This window comes from Phyllobates terribilis, unplaced genomic scaffold, assembly GCF_046119375.1.
Source record: "Phyllobates terribilis strain yellow unplaced genomic scaffold, ASM4611937v1 Scaffold_236__1_contigs__length_3049075, whole genome shotgun sequence".
Classification (NCBI taxonomy): Eukaryota; Metazoa; Chordata; class Amphibia; order Anura; family Dendrobatidae; genus Phyllobates; species Phyllobates terribilis.
The window spans coordinates 797,438-815,882 of NW_027362996.1; the positions used below are offsets into that span (position 1 = coordinate 797,438).

An 18,445-nucleotide genomic window follows, 5' to 3' on the forward strand; every position below is an offset into this window, starting at 1 on the left:
CCCAAAAAGTTTGGTTGATTAGTCTGTGGCATTCTTTTAAACTGTTGCTTATGGCGGTCTCTGTGAGCTTCTCAGTGACATTCAGCCATCCAGGTATCCCGCCTGCAGTAGACGGAATGTGGCAATGGAACGCTGGCTGCGCGTGTCATAATAGGCTCTGAGCCTTTATATACCTGCGCACAGCAGCAGCCACCTTCAGTCTGCTGCTGGACAGCCAGCAGCAGCAGCAGCAGGAGAGGTAATTAATCAGCAACCCTCCTGCTAAGGGTAGACAGCTGCTCGTTCCACCCCCCCCCCCCCGCCTTAATTGGTTCTCCTCCCTTCCAACGGTGTTGATTCGGGTGGGAACAGCCGGGGGTTGAGGGTACTGTGCTAAAAGAGGTGGAGTTATGCAGATCTAAAACGCGTGGATTGCAGCAGCAGCAAGCCGAAAAGTGCAGGCATGTGAGGGATCTAGAGGTTGACAGCATGTCTTCTTAACGGGAGTCCAGGTGGCCATCTCCACAAATGGACTTTTCAGAATCCTTGGGTGGCACCGTAGTCGGAAACCAATTCTGGTAATCGCTTCTCGGCCTTTTGGCTAAGATCAAGTGTAGTATCTGTTCTTATCAGTTTAATATCTGATACGTCCCCTATCTGGGGACCATATATTAAATGGATTTTTAGAACAGGGAGATGGAAAAAGAGCTTGCTCTGTCCACTCCACGCATTGACCTGGTATTGCAGTATCTCCAGGACCGGTGCACCCCTTCTTTAATGCAGTTTCTAAAATCAGAAAGAATTGAATTCAATGCTTTTTGTTCATTTTGCTTGTTTGTCGGATTTTGGGATGGACTCTTTTGCTTTGCTTTTCTTCTCCTCATTGGATTTTTCATGTTAAAAGTTGCAGAAGCCAGATGACAAGCTCATTTTGGTTCAACTTCAGCAACTGTGCATTGCATTGCCATGTAATGTAATGTAATGCAATGCTATCTATCTAGCTCTCCCTCTATACTTCCTTTTGGATAAACAGACATATTAGGCAAGCATTTTGGAGCTTTCACCTAAATAACTACAGGTGGTGAGATAAGCTGCACAATATAATTGACCTTTCAGTATATTGTTGCACACACACCATCTATTTAGCAAATGCCCTTGTTATCAACAGCAGCCTTTTAAACTCACCTGAGCTAACAGGTATGTGAGCTGGTTACTCTGCTGCGCTTAAAATTTCTTTTTTGGTTTGCTACAATGCCTTTTCTGAAACGTTGTCTCCCTCTGCTGGAACACTGACTTCTTTCATTTAATGCCTGCAGACTATAAAAGAGAAACCAACCCAAAAAGTTTGGTTGATTAGTCTGTGGCATTCTTTTAAACTGTTGCTTATGGCGGTCTCTGTGAGCTTCTCAGTGACATTCAGCCATCCAGGTATCCCGCCTGCAGTAGACGGAATGTGGCAATGGAACGCTGGCTGCGCGTGTCATAATAGGCTCTGAGCCTTTATATACCTGCGCACAGCAGCAGCCACCTTCAGTCTGCTGCTGGACAGCCAGCAGCAGCAGCAGCAGGAGAGGTAATTAATCAGCAACCCTCCTGCTAAGGGTAGACAGCTGCTTGTTCCACCCCCCCCCCGCCTTAATTGGTTCTCCTCCCTTCCAACGGTGTTGAGGCGGGTGGGAACAGCCGGGGGTTGAGGGTACTGTGCTAAAAGAGGTGGAGTTATGCAGATCTAAAACGCGTGGATTGCAGCAGCAGCAAGCCGAAAAGTGCAGGCATGTGAGGGATCTAGAGGTTGACAGCATGTCTTCTTAACGGGAGTCCAGGTGGCCATCTCCACAAATGGACTTTTCAGAATCCTTGGGTGGCACCGTAGTCGGAAACCAATTCTGGTTATCGCTTCTCGGCCTTTTGGCTAAGATCAAGTGTAGTATCTGTTCTTATCAGTTTAATATCTGATACGTCCCCTATCTGGGGACCATATATTAAATGGATTTTTAGAACAGGGAGATGGAAAAAGAGCTTGCTCTGTCCACTCCACGCATTGACCTGGTATTGCAGTATCTCCAGGACCGGTGCACCCCTTCTTTAATGCAGTTTCTAAAATCAGAAAGAATTGAATTCAATGCTTTTTGTTCATTTTGCTTGTTTGTCGGATTTTGGGATGGACTCTTTGGCTTTGCTTTTCTTCTCCTCATTGGATTTTTCATGTTAAAAGTTGCAGAAGCCAGATGACAAGCTCATTTTGGTTCAACTTCAGCAACTGTGCATTGCATTGCCATGTAATGTAATGTAATGCAATGCTATCTATCTAGCTCTCCCTCTATACTTCCTTTTGGATAAACAGACATATTAGGCAAGCATTTTGGAGCTTTCACCTAAATAACTACAGGTGGTGAGATAAGCTGCACAATATAATTGACCTTTCAGTATATTGTTGCACACACACCATCTATTTAGCAAATGCCCTTGTTATCAACAGCAGCCTTTTAAACTCACCTGAGCTAACAGGTATGTGAGCTGGTTACTCTGCTGCGCTTAAAATTTCTTTTTTGGTTTGCTACAATGCCTTTTCTGAAACGTTGTCTCCCTCTGCTGGAACACTGACTTCTTTCATTTAATGCCTGCAGACTATAAAAGAGAAACCAACCCAAAAAGTTTGGTTGATTAGTCTGTGGCATTCTTTTAAACTGTTGCTTATGGCGGTCTCTGTGAGCTTCTCAGTGACATTCAGCCATCCAGGTATCCCGCCTGCAGTAGACGGAATGTGGCAATGGAACGCTGGCTGCGCGTGTCATAATAGGCTCTGAGCCTTTATATACCTGCGCACAGCAGCAGCCACCTTCAGTCTGCTGCTGGACAGCCAGCAGCAGCAGCAGCAGGAGAGGTAATTAATCAGCAACCCTCCTGCTAAGGGTAGACAGCTGCTCGTTCCACCCCCCCCCCGCCTTAATTGGTTCTCCTCCCTTCCAACGGTGTTGAGGCGGGTGGGAACAGCCGGGGGTTGAGGGTACTGTGCTAAAAGAGGTGGAGTTATGCAGATCTAAAACGCGTGGATTGCAGCAGCAGCAAGCCGAAAAGTGCAGGCATGTGAGGGATCTAGAGGTTGACAGCATGTCTTCTTAACGGGAGTCCAGGTGGCCATCTCCACAAATGGACTTTTCAGAATCCTTGGGTGGCACCGTAGTCGGAAACCAATTCTGGTAATCGCTTCTCGGCCTTTTGGCTAAGATCAAGTGTAGTATCTGTTCTTATCAGTTTAATATCTGATACGTCCCCTATCTGGGGACCATATATTAAATGGATTTTTAGAACAGGGAGATGGAAAAAGAGCTTGCTCTGTCCACTCCACGCATTGACCTGGTATTGCAGTATCTCCAGGACCGGTGCACCCCTTCTTTAATGCAGTTTCTAAAATCAGAAAGAATTGAATTCAATGCTTTTTGTTCATTTTGCTTGTTTGTCGGATTTTGGGATGGACTCTTTTGCTTTGCTTTTCTTCTCCTCATTGGATTTTTCATGTTAAAAGTTGCAGAAGCCAGATGACAAGCTCATTTTGGTTCAACTTCAGCAACTGTGCATTGCATTGCCATGTAATGTAATGTAATGCAATGCTATCTATCTAGCTCTCCCTCTATACTTCCTTTTGGATAAACAGACATATTAGGCAAGCATTTTGGAGCTTTCACCTAAATAACTACAGGTGGTGAGATAAGCTGCACAATATAATTGACCTTTCAGTATATTGTTGCACACACACCATCTATTTAGCAAATGCCCTTGTTATCAACAGCAGCCTTTTAAACTCACCTGAGCTAACAGGTATGTGAGCTGGTTACTCTGCTGCGCTTAAAATTTCTTTTTTGGTTTGCTACAATGCCTTTTCTGAAACGTTGTCTCCCTCTGCTGGAACACTGACTTCTTTCATTTAATGCCTGCAGACTATAAAAGAGAAACCAACCCAAAAAGTTTGGTTGATTAGTCTGTGGCATTCTTTTAAACTGTTGCTTATGGCGGTCTCTGTGAGCTTCTCAGTGACATTCAGCCATCCAGGTATCCCGCCTGCAGTAGACGGAATGTGGCAATGGAACGCTGGCTGCGCGTGTCATAATAGGCTCTGAGCCTTTATATACCTGCGCACAGCAGCAGCAACCTTCAGTCTGCTGCTGGACAGCCAGCAGCAGCAGCAGCAGGAGAGGTAATTAATCAGCAACCCTCCTGCTAAGGGTAGACAGCTGCTCGTTCCACCCCCCCCCCCGCCTTAATTGGTTCTCCTCCCTTCCAACGGTGTTGAGGCGGGTGGGAACAGCCGGGGGTTGAGGGTACTGTGCTAAAAGAGGTGGAGTTATGCAGATCTAAAACGCGTGGATTGCAGCAGCAGCAAGCCGAAAAGTGCAGGCATGTGAGGGATCTAGAGGTTGACAGCATGTCTTCTTAACGGGAGTCCAGGTGGCCATCTCCACAAATGGACTTTTCAGAATCCTTGGGTGGCACCGTAGTCGGAAACCAATTCTGGTTATCGCTTCTCGGCCTTTTGGCTAAGATCAAGTGTAGTATCTTTTGAAAAGGCAGTTTTGTCCTTGGGCTGCCCTAGTAAATTGATGCATATTACACACTGGTTTGGTGCACTTGTTAGTACGCCAGGTGGCTCATAGAGTTATCTGATGGAAAACATGGCCCTCCAGGATCGAAGTCACTAGGCTGGGTAAGTGTGAGGGCTTTGGAGCAATGTGCCCCAGGAGTAGGCGCCCTGGTGGGAGTCCAAGCTTACTGGGACTGGGAACCCCAGAAAGACTTGGCTTCGTAGCACGCCGCACCTTTGCCAATCATACTTTCTGAGCAACCCCCCCTATTCCTGGCCTCCGGGCTAGGAAGGGGAATTTTTATAAACCCGGTCGGAGGTCCGGTCAGCTTTGGGCTGAGAAACCAACACAGGCTCCAGCTCCACTAGGGTGGCAGCCTAGATGGAAGCTGGGAGCACGAAAACGGCTCTTCTCCGGCTTCGGCTAGGGAGAGCATCGGAGATCCCTGACCCTCGCTGTGGCCTTCTGGCTCGGAGGGATGGGGATGGTTTATTGGGGACCCTCTCCTCCGGGAAGGGTCCACATGAATCCTCGCCTCGTGCGCTGTTTTGGTGTGACTTCGGTCACATTTTTCAGTGCCTTGGATGCAGCTTCAATCAAAAAATCTGTTCTTATCAGTTTAATATCTGATACGTCCCCTATCTGGGGACCATATATTAAATGGATTTTTAGAACAGGGAGATGGAAAAAGAGCTTGCTCTGTCCACTCCACGCATTGACCTGGTATTGCAGTATCTCCAGGACCGGTGCACCCCTTCTTTAATGCAGTTTCTAAAATCAGAAAGAATTGAATTCAATGCTTTTTGTTCATTTTGCTTGTTTGTCGGATTTTGGGATGGACTCTTTGGCTTTGCTTTTCTTCTCCTCATTGGATTTTTCATGTTAAAAGTTGCAGAAGCCAGATGACAAGCTCATTTTGGTTCAACTTCAGCAACTGTGCATTGCATTGCCATGTAATGTAATGTAATGCAATGCTATCTATCTAGCTCTCCCTCTATACTTCCTTTTGGATAAACAGACATATTAGGCAAGCATTTTGGAGCTTTCACCTAAATAACTACAGGTGGTGAGATAAGCTGCACAATATAATTGACCTTTCAGTATATTGTTGCACACACACCATCTATTTAGCAAATGCCCTTGTTATCAACAGCAGCCTTTTAAACTCACCTGAGCTAACAGGTATGTGAGCTGGTTACTCTGCTGCGCTTAAAATTTCTTTTTTGGTTTGCTACAATGCCTTTTCTGAAACGTTGTCTCCCGCTGCTGGAACACTGACTTCTTTCATTTAATGCCTGCAGACTATAAAAGAGAAACCAACCCAAAAAGTTTGGTTGATTAGTCTGTGGCATTCTTTTAAACTGTTGCTTATGGCGGTCTCTGTGAGCTTCTCAGTGACATTCAGCCATCCAGGTATCCCGCCTGCAGTAGACGGAATGTGGCAATGGAACGCTGGCTGCGCGTGTCATAATAGGCTCTGAGCCTTTATATACCTGCGCACAGCAGCAGCCACCTTCAGTCTGCTGCTGGACAGCCAGCAGCAGCAGCAGCAGGAGAGGTAATTAATCAGCAACCCTCCTGCTAAGGGTAGACAGCTGCTCGTTCCACCCCACCCCCGCCTTAATTGGTTCTCCTCCCTTCCAACGGTGTTGAGGCGGGTGGGAACAGCTGGGGGTTGAGGGTACTGTGCTAAAAGAGGTGGAGTTATGCAGATCTAAAACGCGTGGATTGCAGCAGCAGCAAGCCGAAAAGTGCAGGCATGTGAGGGATCTAGAGGTTGACAGCATGTCTTCTTAACGGGAGTCCAGGTGGCCATCTCCACAAATGGACTTTTCAGAATCCTTGGGTGGCACCGTAGTCGGAAACCAATTCTGGTAATCGCTTCTCGGCCTTTTGGCTAAGATCAAGTGTAGTATCTGTTCTTATCAGTTTAATATCTGATACGTCCCCTATCTGGGGACCATATATTAAATGGATTTTTAGAACAGGGAGATGGAAAAAGAGCTTGCTCTGTCCACTCCACGCATTGACCTGGTATTGCAGTATCTCCAGGACCGGTGCACCCCTTCTTTAATGCAGTTTCTAAAATCAGAAAGAATTGAATTCAATGCTTTTTCTTCATTTTGCTTGTTTGTCGGATTTTGGGATGGACTCTTTTGCTTTGCTTTTCTTCTCCTCATTGGATTTTTCATGTTAAAAGTTGCAGAAGCCAGATGACAAGCTCATTTTGGTTCAACTTCAGCAACTGTGCATTGCATTGCCATGTAATGTAATGTAATGCAATGCTATCTATCTAGCTCTCCCTCTATACTTCCTTTTGGATAAACAGACATATTAGGCAAGCATTTTGGAGCTTTCACCTAAATAACTACAGGTGGTGAGATAAGCTGCACAATATAATTGACCTTTCAGTATATTGTTGCACACACACCATCTATTTAGCAAATGCCCTTGTTATCAACAGCAGCCTTTTAAACTCGCCTGAGCTAACAGGTATGTGAGCTGGTTACTCTGCTGCGCTTAAAATTTCTTTTTTGGTTTGCTACAATGCCTTTTCTGAAACGTTGTCTCCCTCTGCTGGAACACTGACTTCTTTCATTTAATGCCTGCAGACTATAAAAGAGAAACCAACCCAAAAAGTTTGGTTGATTAGTCTGTGGCATTCTTTTAAACTGTTGCTTATGGCGGTCTCTGTGAGCTTCTCAGTGACATTCAGCCATCCAGGTATCCCGCCTGCAGTAGACGGAATGTGGCAATGGAACGCTGGCTGCGCGTGTCATAATAGGCTCTGAGCCTTTATATACCTGCGCACAGCAGCAGCCACCTTCAGTCTGCTGCTGGACAGCCAGCAGCAGCAGGAGAGGTAATTAATCAGCAACCCTCCTGCTAAGGGTAGACAGCTGCTCGTTCCACCCCCCCCCCCCCGCCTTAATTGGTTCTCCTCCCTTCCAACGGTGTTGAGGCGGGTGGGAACAGCCGGGGGTTGAGGGTACTGTGCTAAAAGAGGTGGAGTTATGCAGATCTAAAACGCGTGGATTGCAGCAGCAGCAAGCCGAAAAGTGCAGGCATGTGAGGGATCTAGAGGTTGACAGCATGTCTTCTTAACGGGAGTCCAGGTGGCCATCTCCACAAATGGACTTTTCAGAATCCTTGGGTGGCACCGTAGTCGGAAACCAATTCTGGTTATCGCTTCTCGGCCTTTTGGCTAAGATCAAGTGTAGTATCTTTTGAAAAGGCAGTTTTGTCCTTGGGCTGCCCTAGTAAATTGATGCATATTACACACTGGTTTGGTGCACTTGTTAGTACGCCAGGTGGCTCATAGAGTTATCTGATGGAAAACATGGCCCTCCAGGATCGAAGTCACTAGGCTGGGTAAGTGTGAGGGCTTTGGAGCAATGTGCCCCAGGAGTAGGCGCCCTGGTGGGAGTCCAAGCTTACTGGGACTGGGAACCCCAGAAAGACTTGGCTTCGTAGCACGCCGCACCTTTGCCAATCATACTTTCTGAGCAACCCCCCCTATTCCTGGCCTCCGGGCTAGGAAGGGGAATTTTTATAAACCCGGTCGGAGGTCCGGTCAGCTTTGGGCTGAGAAACCAACACAGGCTCCAGCTCCACTAGGGTGGCAGCCTAGATGGAAGCTGGGAGCACGAAAACGGCTCTTCTCCGGCTTCGGCTAGGGAGAGCATCGGAGATCCCTGACCCTCGCTGTGGCCTTCTGGCTCGGAGGGATGGGGATGGTTTATTGGGGACCCTCTCCTCCGGGAAGGGTCCACATGAATCCTCGCCTCGTGCGCTGTTTTGGTGTGACTTCGGTCACATTTTTCAGTGCCTTGGATGCAGCTTCAATCAAAAAATCTGTTCTTATCAGTTTAATATCTGATACGTCCCCTATCTGGGGACCATATATTAAATGGATTTTTAGAACAGGGAGATGGAAAAAGAGCTTGCTCTGTCCACTCCACGCATTGACCTGGTATTGCAGTATCTCCAGGACCGGTGCACCCCTTCTTTAATGCAGTTTCTAAAATCAGAAAGAATTGAATTCAATGCTTTTTGTTCATTTTGCTTGTTTGTCGGATTTTGGGATGGACTCTTTGGCTTTGCTTTTCTTCTCCTCATTGGATTTTTCATGTTAAAAGTTGCAGAAGCCAGATGACAAGCTCATTTTGGTTCAACTTCAGCAACTGTGCATTGCATTGCCATGTAATGTAATGTAATGCAATGCTATCTATCTAGCTCTCCCTCTATACTTCCTTTTGGATAAACAGACATATTAGGCAAGCATTTTGGAGCTTTCACCTAAATAACTACAGGTGGTGAGATAAGCTGCACAATATAATTGACCTTTCAGTATATTGTTGCACACACACCATCTATTTAGCAAATGCCCTTGTTATCAACAGCAGCCTTTTAAACTCACCTGAGCTAACAGGTATGTGAGCTGGTTACTCTGCTGCGCTTAAAATTTCTTTTTTGGTTTGCTACAATGCCTTTTCTGAAACGTTGTCTCCCGCTGCTGGAACACTGACTTCTTTCATTTAATGCCTGCAGACTATAAAAGAGAAACCAACCCAAAAAGTTTGGTTGATTAGTCTGTGGCATTCTTTTAAACTGTTGCTTATGGCGGTCTCTGTGAGCTTCTCAGTGACATTCAGCCATCCAGGTATCCCGCCTGCAGTAGACGGAATGTGGCAATGGAACGCTGGCTGCGCGTGTCATAATAGGCTCTGAGCCTTTATATACCTGCGCACAGCAGCAGCCACCTTCAGTCTGCTGCTGGACAGCCAGCAGCAGCAGCAGCAGGAGAGGTAATTAATCAGCAACCCTCCTGCTAAGGGTAGACAGCTGCTCGTTCCACCCCACCCCCGCCTTAATTGGTTCTCCTCCCTTTCAACGGTGTTGAGGCGGGTGGGAACAGCCGGGGGTTGAGGGTACTGTGCTAAAAGAGGTGGAGTTATGCAGATCTAAAACGCGTGGATTGCAGCAGCAGCAAGCCGAAAAGTGCAGGCATGTGAGGGATCTAGAGGTTGACAGCATGTCTTCTTAACGGGAGTCCAGGTGGCCATCTCCACAAATGGACTTTTCAGAATCCTTGGGTGGCACCGTAGTCGGAAACCAATTCTGGTAATCGCTTCTCGGCCTTTTGGCTAAGATCAAGTGTAGTATCTGTTCTTATCAGTTTAATATCTGATACGTCCCCTATCTGGGGACCATATTTTAAATGGATTTTTAGAACAGGGAGATGGAAAAAGAGCTTGCTCTGTCCACTCCACGCATTGACCTGGTATTGCAGTATCTCCAGGACCGGTGCACCCCTTCTTTAATGCAGTTTCTAAAATCAGAAAGAATTGAATTCAATGCTTTTTCTTCATTTTGCATGTTTGTCGGATTTTGGGATGGACTCTTTTGCTTTGCTTTTCTTCTCCTCATTGGATTTTTCATGTTAAAAGTTGCAGAAGCCAGATGACAAGCTCATTTTGGTTCAACTTCAGCAACTGTGCATTGCATTGCCATGTAATGTAATGTAATGCAATGCTATCTATCTAGCTCTCCCTCTATACTTCCTTTTGGATAAACAGACATATTAGGCAAGCATTTTGGAGCTTTCACCTAAATAACTACAGGTGGTGAGATAAGCTGCACAATATAATTGACCTTTCAGTATATTGTTGCACACACACCATCTATTTAGCAAATGCCCTTGTTATCAACAGCAGCCTTTTAAACTCGCCTGAGCTAACAGGTATGTGAGCTGGTTACTCTGCTGCGCTTAAAATTTCTTTTTTGGTTTGCTACAATGCCTTTTCTGAAACGTTGTCTCCCTCTGCTGGAACACTGACTTCTTTCATTTAATGCCTGCAGACTATAAAAGAGAAACCAACCCAAAAAGTTTGGTTGATTAGTCTGTGGCATTCTTTTAAACTGTTGCTTATGGCGGTCTCTGTGAGCTTCTCAGTGACATTCAGCCATCCAGGTATCCCGCCTGCAGTAGACGGAATGTGGCAATGGAACGCTGGCTGCGCGTGTCATAATAGGCTCTGAGCCTTTATATACCTGCGCACAGCAGCAGCCACCTTCAGTCTGCTGCTGGACAGCCAGCAGCAGCAGCAGCAGGAGAGGTAATTAATCAGCAACCCTCCTGCTAAGGGTAGACAGCTGCTCGTTCCACCCCCCCCCCCCCGCCTTAATTGGTTCTCCTCCCTTCCAACGGTGTTGAGGCGGGTGGGAACAGCCGGGGGTTGAGGGTACTGTGCTAAAAGAGGTGGAGTTATGCAGATCTAAAACGCGTGGATTGCAGCAGCAGCAAGCCGAAAAGTGCAGGCATGTGAGGGATCTAGAGGTTGACAGCATGTCTTCTTAACGGGAGTCCAGGTGGCCATCTCCACAAATGGACTTTTCAGAATCCTTGGGTGGCACCGTAGTCGGAAACCAATTCTGGTTATCGCTTCTCGGCCTTTTGGCTAAGATCAAGTGTAGTATCTGTTCTTATCAGTTTAATATCTGATACGTCCCCTATCTGGGGACCATATATTAAATGGATTTTTAGAACAGGGAGATGGAAAAAGAGCTTGCTCTGTCCACTCCACGCATTGACCTGGTATTGCAGTATCTCCAGGACCGGTGCACCCCTTCTTTAATGCAGTTTCTAAAATCAGAAAGAATTGAATTCAATGCTTTTTGTTCATTTTGCTTGTTTGTCGGATTTTGGGATGGACTCTTTGGCTTTGCTTTTCTTCTCCTCATTGGATTTTTCATGTTAAAAGTTGCAGAAGCCAGATGACAAGCTCATTTTGGTTCAACTTCAGCAACTGTGCATTGCATTGCCATGTAATGTAATGTAATGCAATGCTATCTATCTAGCTCTCCCTCTATACTTCCTTTTGGATAAACAGACATATTAGGCAAGCATTTTGGAGCTTTCACCTAAATAACTACAGGTGGTGAGATAAGCTGCACAATATAATTGACCTTTCAGTATATTGTTGCACACACACCATTTATTTAGCAAATGCCCTTGTTATCAACAGCAGCCTTTTAAACTCACCTGAGCTAACAGGTATGTGAGCTGGTTACTCTGCTGCGCTTAAAATTTCTTTTTTGGTTTGCTACAATGCCTTTTCTGAAACGTTGTCTCCCTCTGCTGGAACACTGACTTCTTTCATTTAATGCCTGCAGACTATAAAAGAGCAACCAACCCAAAAAGTTTGGTTGATTATTCTGTGGCATTCTTTTAAACTGTTGCTTATGGCGGTCTCTGTGAGCTTCTCAGTGACATTCAGCCATCCAGGTATCCCGCCTGCAGTAGACGGAATGTGGCAATGGAACGCTGGCTGCGCGTGTCATAATAGGCTCTGAGCCTTTATATACCTGCGCACAGCAGCAGCCACCTTCAGTCTGCTGCTGGACAGCCAGCAGCAGCAGCAGCAGGAGAGGTAATTAATCAGCAACCCTCCTGCTAAGGGTAGACAGCTGCTCGTTCCACCCCCCCCCCCGCCTTAATTGGTTCTCCTCCCTTCCAACGGTGTTGAGGCGGGTGGGAACAGCCGGGGGTTGAGGGTACTATGCTAAAAGAGGTGGAGTTATGCAGATCTAAAACGCGTGGATTGCAGCAGCAGCAAGCCGAAAAGTGCAGGCATGTGAGGGATCTAGAGGTTGACAGCATGTCTTCTTAACGGGAGTCCAGGTGGCCATCTCCACAAATGGACTTTTCAGAATCCTTGGGTGGCACCGTAGTCGGAAACCAATTCTGGTTATCGCTTCTCGGCCTTTTGGCTAAGATCAAGTGTAGTATCTGTTCTTATCAGTTTAATATCTGATACGTCCCCTATCTGGGGACCATATATTAAATGGATTTTTAGAACAGGGAGATGGAAAAAGAGCTTGCTCTGTCCACTCCACGCATTGACCTGGTATTGCAGTATCTCCAGGACCGGTGCACCCCTTCTTTAATGCAGTTTCTAAAATCAGAAAGAATTGAATTCAATGCTTTTTGTTCATTTTGCTTGTTTGTCGGATTTTGGGATGGACTCTTTGGCTTTGCTTTTCTTCTCCTCATTGGATTTTTCATGTTAAAAGTTGCAGAAGCCAGATGACAAGCTCATTTTGGTTCAACTTCAGCAACTGTGCATTGCATTGCCATGTAATGTAATGTAATACAATGCTATCTATCTAGCTCTCCCTCTATACTTCCTTTTGGATAAACAGACATATTAGGCAAGCATTTTGGAGCTTTCACCTAAATAACTACAGGTGGTGAGATAAGCTGCACAATATAATTGACCTTTCAGTATATTGTTGCACACACACCATCTATTTAGCAAATGCCCTTGTTATCAACAGCAGCCTTTTAAACTCACCTGAGCTAACAGGTATGTGAGCTGGTTACTCTGCTGCGCTTAAAATTTCTTTTTTGGTTTGCTACAATGCCTTTTCTGAAACGTTGTCTCCCTCTGCTGGAACACTGACTTATTTCATTTAATGCCTGCAGACTATAAAAGAGAAACCAACCCAAAAAGTTTGGTTGATTAGTCTGTGGCATTCTTTTAAACTGTTGCTTATGGCGGTCTCTGTGAGCTTCTCAGTGACATTCAGCCATCCAGGTATCCCGCCTGCAGTAGACGGAATGTGGCAATGGAACGCTGGCTGCGCGTGTCATAATAGGCTCTGAGCCTTTATATACCTGCGCACAGCAGCAGCCACCTTCAGTCTGCTGCTGGACAGCCAGCAGCAGCAGCAGCAGGAGAGGTAATTAATCAGCAACCCTCCTGCTAAGGGTAGACAGCTGCTCGTTCCACCCCCCCCCCGCCTTAATTGGTTCTCCTCCCTTCCAACGGTGTTGAGGCGGGTGGGAACAGCCGGGGGTTGAGGGTACTGTGCTAAAAGAGGTGGAGTTATGCAGATCTAAAACGCGTGGATTGCAGCAGCAGCAAGCCGAAAAGTGCAGGCATGTGAGGGATCTAGAGGTTGACAGCATGTCTTCTTAACGGGAGTCCAGGTGGCCATCTCCACAAATCGACTTTTCAGAATCCTTGGGTGGCACCGTAGTCGGAAACCAATTCTGGTTATCGCTTCTCGGCCTTTTGGCTAAGATCAAGTGTAGTATCTGTTCTTATCAGTTTAATATCTGATACGTCCCCTATCTGGGGACCATATATTAAATGGATTTTTAGAACAGGGAGATGGAAAAAGAGCTTGCTCTGTCCACTCCACGCATTGACCTGGTATTGCAGTATCTCCAGGACCGGTGCACCCCTTCTTTAATGCAGTTTCTAAAATCAGAAAGAATTGAATTCAATGCTTTTTGTTCATTTTGCTTGTTTGTCGGATTTTGGGATGGACTCTTTGGCTTTGCTTTTCTTCTCCTCATTGGATTTTTCATGTTAAAAGTTGCAGAAGCCAGATGACAAGCTCATTTTGGTTCAACTTCAGCAACTGTGCATTGCATTGCCATGTAATGTAATGTAATGCAATGCTATCTATCTAGCTCTCCCTCTATACTTCCTTTTGGATAAACAGACATATTAGGCAAGCATTTTGGAGCTTTCACCTAAATAACTACAGGTGGTGAGATAAGCTGCACAATATAATTGACCTTTCAGTATATTGTTGCACACACACCATCTATTTAGCAAATGCCCTTGTTATCAACAGCAGCCTTTTAAACTCACCTGAGCTAACAGGTATGTGAGCTGGTTACTCTGCTGCGCTTAAAATTTCTTTTTTGGTTTGCTACAATGCCTTTTCTGAAACGTTGTCTCCCTCTGCTGGAACACTGACTTCTTTCATTTAATGCCTGCAGACTATAAAAGAGAAACCAACCCAAAAAGTTTGGTTGATTAGTCTGTGGCATTCTTTTAAACTGTTGCTTATGGCGGTCTCTGTGAGCTTCTCAGTGACATTCAGCCATCCAGGTATCCCGCCTGCAGTAGACGGAATGTGGCAATGGAACGCTGGCTGCGCGTGTCATAATAGGCTCTGAGCCTTTATATACCTGCGCACAGCAGCAGCCACCTTCAGTCTGCTGCTGGACAGCCAGCAGCAGCAGCAGCAGGAGAGGTAATTAATCAGCAACCCTCCTGCTAAGGGTAGACAGCTGCTCGTTCCACCCCCCCCCCGCCTTAATTGGTTCTCCTCCCTTCCAACGGTGTTGAGGCGGGTGGGAACAGCCGGGGGTTGAGGGTACTGTGCTAAAAGAGGTGGAGTTATGCAGATCTAAAATGCGTGGATTGCAGCAGCAGCAAGCCGAAAAGTGCAGGCATGTGAGGGATCTAGAGGTTGACAGCATGTCTTCTTAACGGGAGTCCAGGTGGCCATCTCCACAAATGGACTTTTCAGAATCCTTGGGTGGCACCGTAGTCGGAAACCAATTCTGGTTATCGCTTCTCGGCCTTTTGGCTAAGATCAAGTGTAGTATCTGTTCTTATCAGTTTAATATCTGATACGTCCCCTATCTGGGGACCATATATTAAATGGATTTTTAGAACAGGGAGATGGAAAAAGAGCTTGCTCTGTCCACTCCACGCATTGACCTGGTATTGCAGTATCTCTAGGACCGGTGCACCCCTTCTTTAATGCAGTTTCTAAAATCAGAAAGAATTGAATTCAATGCTTTTTGTTCATTTTGCTTGTTTGTCGGATTTTGGGATGGACTCTTTGGCTTTGCTTTTCTTCTCCTCATTGGATTTTTCATGTTAAAAGTTGCAGAAGCCAGATGACAAGCTCATTTTGGTTCAACTTCAGCAACTGTGCATTGCATTGCCATGTAATGTAATGTAATGCAATGCTATCTATCTAGCTCTCCCTCTATACTTCCTTTTGGATAAACAGACATATTAGGCAAGCATTTTGGAGCTTTCACCTAAATAACTACAGGTGGTGAGATAAGCTGCACAATATAATTGACCTTTCAGTATATTGTTGCACACACACCATCTATTTAGCAAATGCCCTTGTTATCAACAGCAGCCTTTTAAACTCACCTGAGCTAACAGGTATGTGAGCTGGTTACTCTGCTGCGCTTAAAATTTCTTTTTTGGTTTGCTACAATGCCTTTTCTGAAACGTTGTCTCCCTCTGCTGGAACACTATAATAATAATAATAATAGTTTATTTTTATAGCGCCAACATATTCCGCAGCACTTTACAAATTTTAGGGGGGACTTATACAGACAATACAGAATAAGCATATCTCATATCGAACGGAGTGAGGGCCCTGCTCGCGAGCTTACAGTCTATGAGGAAGTGGGGGAGACACAAAAGGTAAAAAGTACATATATTGTATAATGCAGCCTTGATATACTGAATAGGATAAATAATAATACATGGACTGGTCGCCAGCCAGTATGTGTACAGTCCTGACAGAGGCTTTTATGTGCATGGTTGGTTTGAACCCGAAGTTGAAGAAGATTTTAATATGGGGGAAAGCTGGGATGGACAGAGTGTGTTTAGGTGATACGCCAGTCTAAAGAAATGTGTTTTTAGGGTTCGCTTGAAACTGTGGGTATTGGGAATTAATCGAACTGTCCTGGGTAATGCATTCCAGAGAATTGGCGCAGCACGCGAGAAATCTTGGAGACGGGAGTGGGAAGTTCGGATTATGGAGGATTTTAGTTTCAAGTCATTTGCAGAACGGAGGGCACGTGTAGGGTGGTAGACTGAGACAAGGGAGGAGATGTAGGGGGGTACTGAAGCATGGAGCGCTTTGTGGGTAAGCGTGATAAGTTTAAAACGAACTCTATATTGGATGGGCAACCAATGCAATGACTGGCACAGGGAAGAGGCATCTGAGTAGCGGTTGGCGAGGAATATGATCCTGGCTGCTGCGTTCAGGACGGATTGGAGAGGGGAGAGTTTAGTAAGAGGGAGACCGATTAGTAGAGCGTTGCAATAGTCAAGACGAGAATGAATAAGAGCGACAGTAAGAGTTTTTGCCGAGTCAAAGGTGAGAAAAGTCCTGATTCTTGAGATGTTTTTGAGGTGTAGATGACATGAACGAGCGAGTGATTTGATGTGAGGAGTGAAAGAAAGATCTGAATCAAAAATGACCCCAAGACAGCGGGCTTGTAGCTGGGGAGTAATGGTTGAGCCACAAACGGAGATGGCAATATCGGGCACAGGTAGATTAATGGAGGGAGGAAAGACGAGTAGTTCAGTTTTTGACAGATTCAGTTTTAGGTAGAGGGAGGACATAGTGTTAGACACAGCAGAAAGACAATCACTGGTCTTTTGTAGTAATGCAGGGGTGATGTCCGGAGCAGCGGTGTATAATTGGGTGTCATCAGCATAGAGATGGTACTGAAAACCGAATCTACTGATTGTTTGTCCAATAGGAGCGGTGTATAAGGAGAAAAGAAGGGGGCCTAGGACTGATCCTTAAGGAACCCCGACAGTAAGAGGAAGTAGGGAGGAGGAGGAGCCGGCAAAAGACACAGAGAAGGAGCGGTCAGAGAGATAAGAGGAGAACCAGGAGAGAACCGTGTCCTTGAGGCCAATAGTGCGGAGCATAGTGAGGAGGAGCTGGTGATCCACAGTGTCAAATGCTGCAGAGAGATCCAGGAGAATCAGCAGGGAGTAGTGACCATTAGATTTAGCTGTTAGTAGATCATTAGAGACTTTAGTGAGGGCAGTTTCAGTAGAATGTAAAGAGCGGAAACCAGATTGTAAAGGGTCAAGAAGAGAGTTGTCTGAGAGATAGCGGATTAGACGGGAGTGGACCAGGCGTTCCAGGAGTTTAGAGATAAAGGGAAGATTGGAAACAGGTCTGTAGTTGGCCTTGCAGTTCTGGTCGAGGGATGGTTTTTTAAGTAATGGTTGTATGCTGGCGTGTTTAAAAGAAGAGGGAAAGATACCAGATGAGAGGGAAAGGTTGAAAATTTTAGTTAGGTGAGAGGTGACAGCTGGAGCAAGGGACTGAAGGAGATGTGAGGGAATAGGGTCGCTGGTGCAGGTGGTAGGGCGAGAAGATGCAAGGAGCCTGATCACTTCATCTTCCGTGACTGGTTCGAAGTCAGAAAATGAGCAAGATACAATGTGGCGGGGGGGAGCATGCATAACATTTGGGGATTGGGAGAAAATTTCCTGTCGGATATGGTCAATTTTTTCTTTGAAATAGTTAGCCAGATCGTCAGCGCTGAGGTCGGTGGTCGGGGCCTGTGCTGTTTGATTGAGGAGAGAATGAAACGTGTCAAAGAGTCGTTTAGGATTATTGGAAAGTGAGATGATGAGGTTGTTAAAGTAGGTTTGTTTGGAGAGGTGAAGGGCAGAGTTATATGTTTTCAGCATAAATTTATAGTGGAGGAAATCTTCGGGCAGATTTGATTTTCTCCACAGCCGTTCAGCGCACCTGGAGTACCTCTGGAGAAGACGTGTTTGAGGCGTGTGCCAGGGTTGTCGCCGTCTATGCCGAATTGTTCTTTGTGTAGGAGGTGCGGCTTCATCCAGGGCGCATAGCATTATTTTGTTATAATGCTTCAATGCAGATTCGGGACATGAGAGGGAGGAGATTGGGGCCAATGATGATTGCAACCTTTTTATAAATTTCTGGGTGTTAATGGCGCGTAAATTTCTATAAGTGTGGACGGTGGGAGTGTCTTGAGTAAAGTCACAGTTCTTGACAGAGAATGAAAGAAGATTATGGTCAGAGAGTGGAAGGGGAGAGTTAGTAAAGTCATGTACTGAGCAAAGCCGGGAGAAGATCAGGTCCAATGTGTTCCCGTCCTCATGTGTAGGAGAATTAGCAAGCTGTGAAAGGCCGAAGGAGGAGGTTAATGATAAAAGATGCGTGGCAGATGGGGAAAGAGGATCGCCAATTGGGATGTTAAAGTCTCCCATGATTATCGTGGGGATGTCGCAGGATAGAAAATTTGTAAGCCAGGCAGCAAAGTGATC

At 45.8% G+C, this 18,445-nt stretch overlaps 11 non-coding genes and 2 pseudogenes across 11 annotated transcripts; all 13 read left to right on the plus strand.

The window, feature by feature from the left end:
- The first annotated feature begins 560 nt into the window (after positions 1-560).
- Positions 561-751, plus strand: LOC141217184 (U2 spliceosomal RNA). Its single transcript, XR_012286054.1, has one exon. It is a non-coding gene; the product is annotated as a U2 spliceosomal RNA (small nuclear RNA).
- A 1,120-nt stretch (positions 752-1,871) lies between these two features.
- LOC141217185 (U2 spliceosomal RNA) lies at positions 1,872-2,062 on the plus strand. Its single transcript, XR_012286055.1, has one exon. It is a non-coding gene; the product is annotated as a U2 spliceosomal RNA (small nuclear RNA).
- Positions 2,063-3,182: 1,120 nt separating this feature from the next.
- On the plus strand, positions 3,183-3,373 carry LOC141217186 (U2 spliceosomal RNA). Its single transcript, XR_012286056.1, has one exon. It is a non-coding gene; the product is annotated as a U2 spliceosomal RNA (small nuclear RNA).
- Positions 3,374-4,494: 1,121 nt separating this feature from the next.
- LOC141216907 (U2 spliceosomal RNA) lies at positions 4,495-4,610 on the plus strand (annotated as a pseudogene).
- A 524-nt stretch (positions 4,611-5,134) lies between these two features.
- On the plus strand, positions 5,135-5,316 carry LOC141216705 (U2 spliceosomal RNA). The gene has a single exon (XR_012285727.1). It is a non-coding gene; the product is annotated as a U2 spliceosomal RNA (small nuclear RNA).
- Positions 5,317-6,436: 1,120 nt separating this feature from the next.
- LOC141217187 (U2 spliceosomal RNA) lies at positions 6,437-6,627 on the plus strand. Its single transcript, XR_012286057.1, has one exon. It is a non-coding gene; the product is annotated as a U2 spliceosomal RNA (small nuclear RNA).
- A 1,117-nt stretch (positions 6,628-7,744) lies between these two features.
- LOC141216908 (U2 spliceosomal RNA) lies at positions 7,745-7,860 on the plus strand (annotated as a pseudogene).
- Positions 7,861-8,384: 524 nt separating this feature from the next.
- LOC141216707 (U2 spliceosomal RNA) lies at positions 8,385-8,566 on the plus strand. The gene has a single exon (XR_012285729.1). It is a non-coding gene; the product is annotated as a U2 spliceosomal RNA (small nuclear RNA).
- Positions 8,567-9,686: 1,120 nt separating this feature from the next.
- Positions 9,687-9,877, plus strand: LOC141216284 (U2 spliceosomal RNA). Its single transcript, XR_012285324.1, has one exon. It is a non-coding gene; the product is annotated as a U2 spliceosomal RNA (small nuclear RNA).
- A 1,123-nt stretch (positions 9,878-11,000) lies between these two features.
- Positions 11,001-11,191, plus strand: LOC141217188 (U2 spliceosomal RNA). The gene has a single exon (XR_012286058.1). It is a non-coding gene; the product is annotated as a U2 spliceosomal RNA (small nuclear RNA).
- Positions 11,192-12,312: 1,121 nt separating this feature from the next.
- Positions 12,313-12,503, plus strand: LOC141217189 (U2 spliceosomal RNA). The gene has a single exon (XR_012286059.1). It is a non-coding gene; the product is annotated as a U2 spliceosomal RNA (small nuclear RNA).
- Positions 12,504-13,623: 1,120 nt separating this feature from the next.
- On the plus strand, positions 13,624-13,814 carry LOC141217190 (U2 spliceosomal RNA). The gene has a single exon (XR_012286060.1). It is a non-coding gene; the product is annotated as a U2 spliceosomal RNA (small nuclear RNA).
- Positions 13,815-14,934: 1,120 nt separating this feature from the next.
- LOC141216451 (U2 spliceosomal RNA) lies at positions 14,935-15,125 on the plus strand. The gene has a single exon (XR_012285485.1). It is a non-coding gene; the product is annotated as a U2 spliceosomal RNA (small nuclear RNA).
- Positions 15,126-18,445: the final 3,320 nt, after the last annotated feature.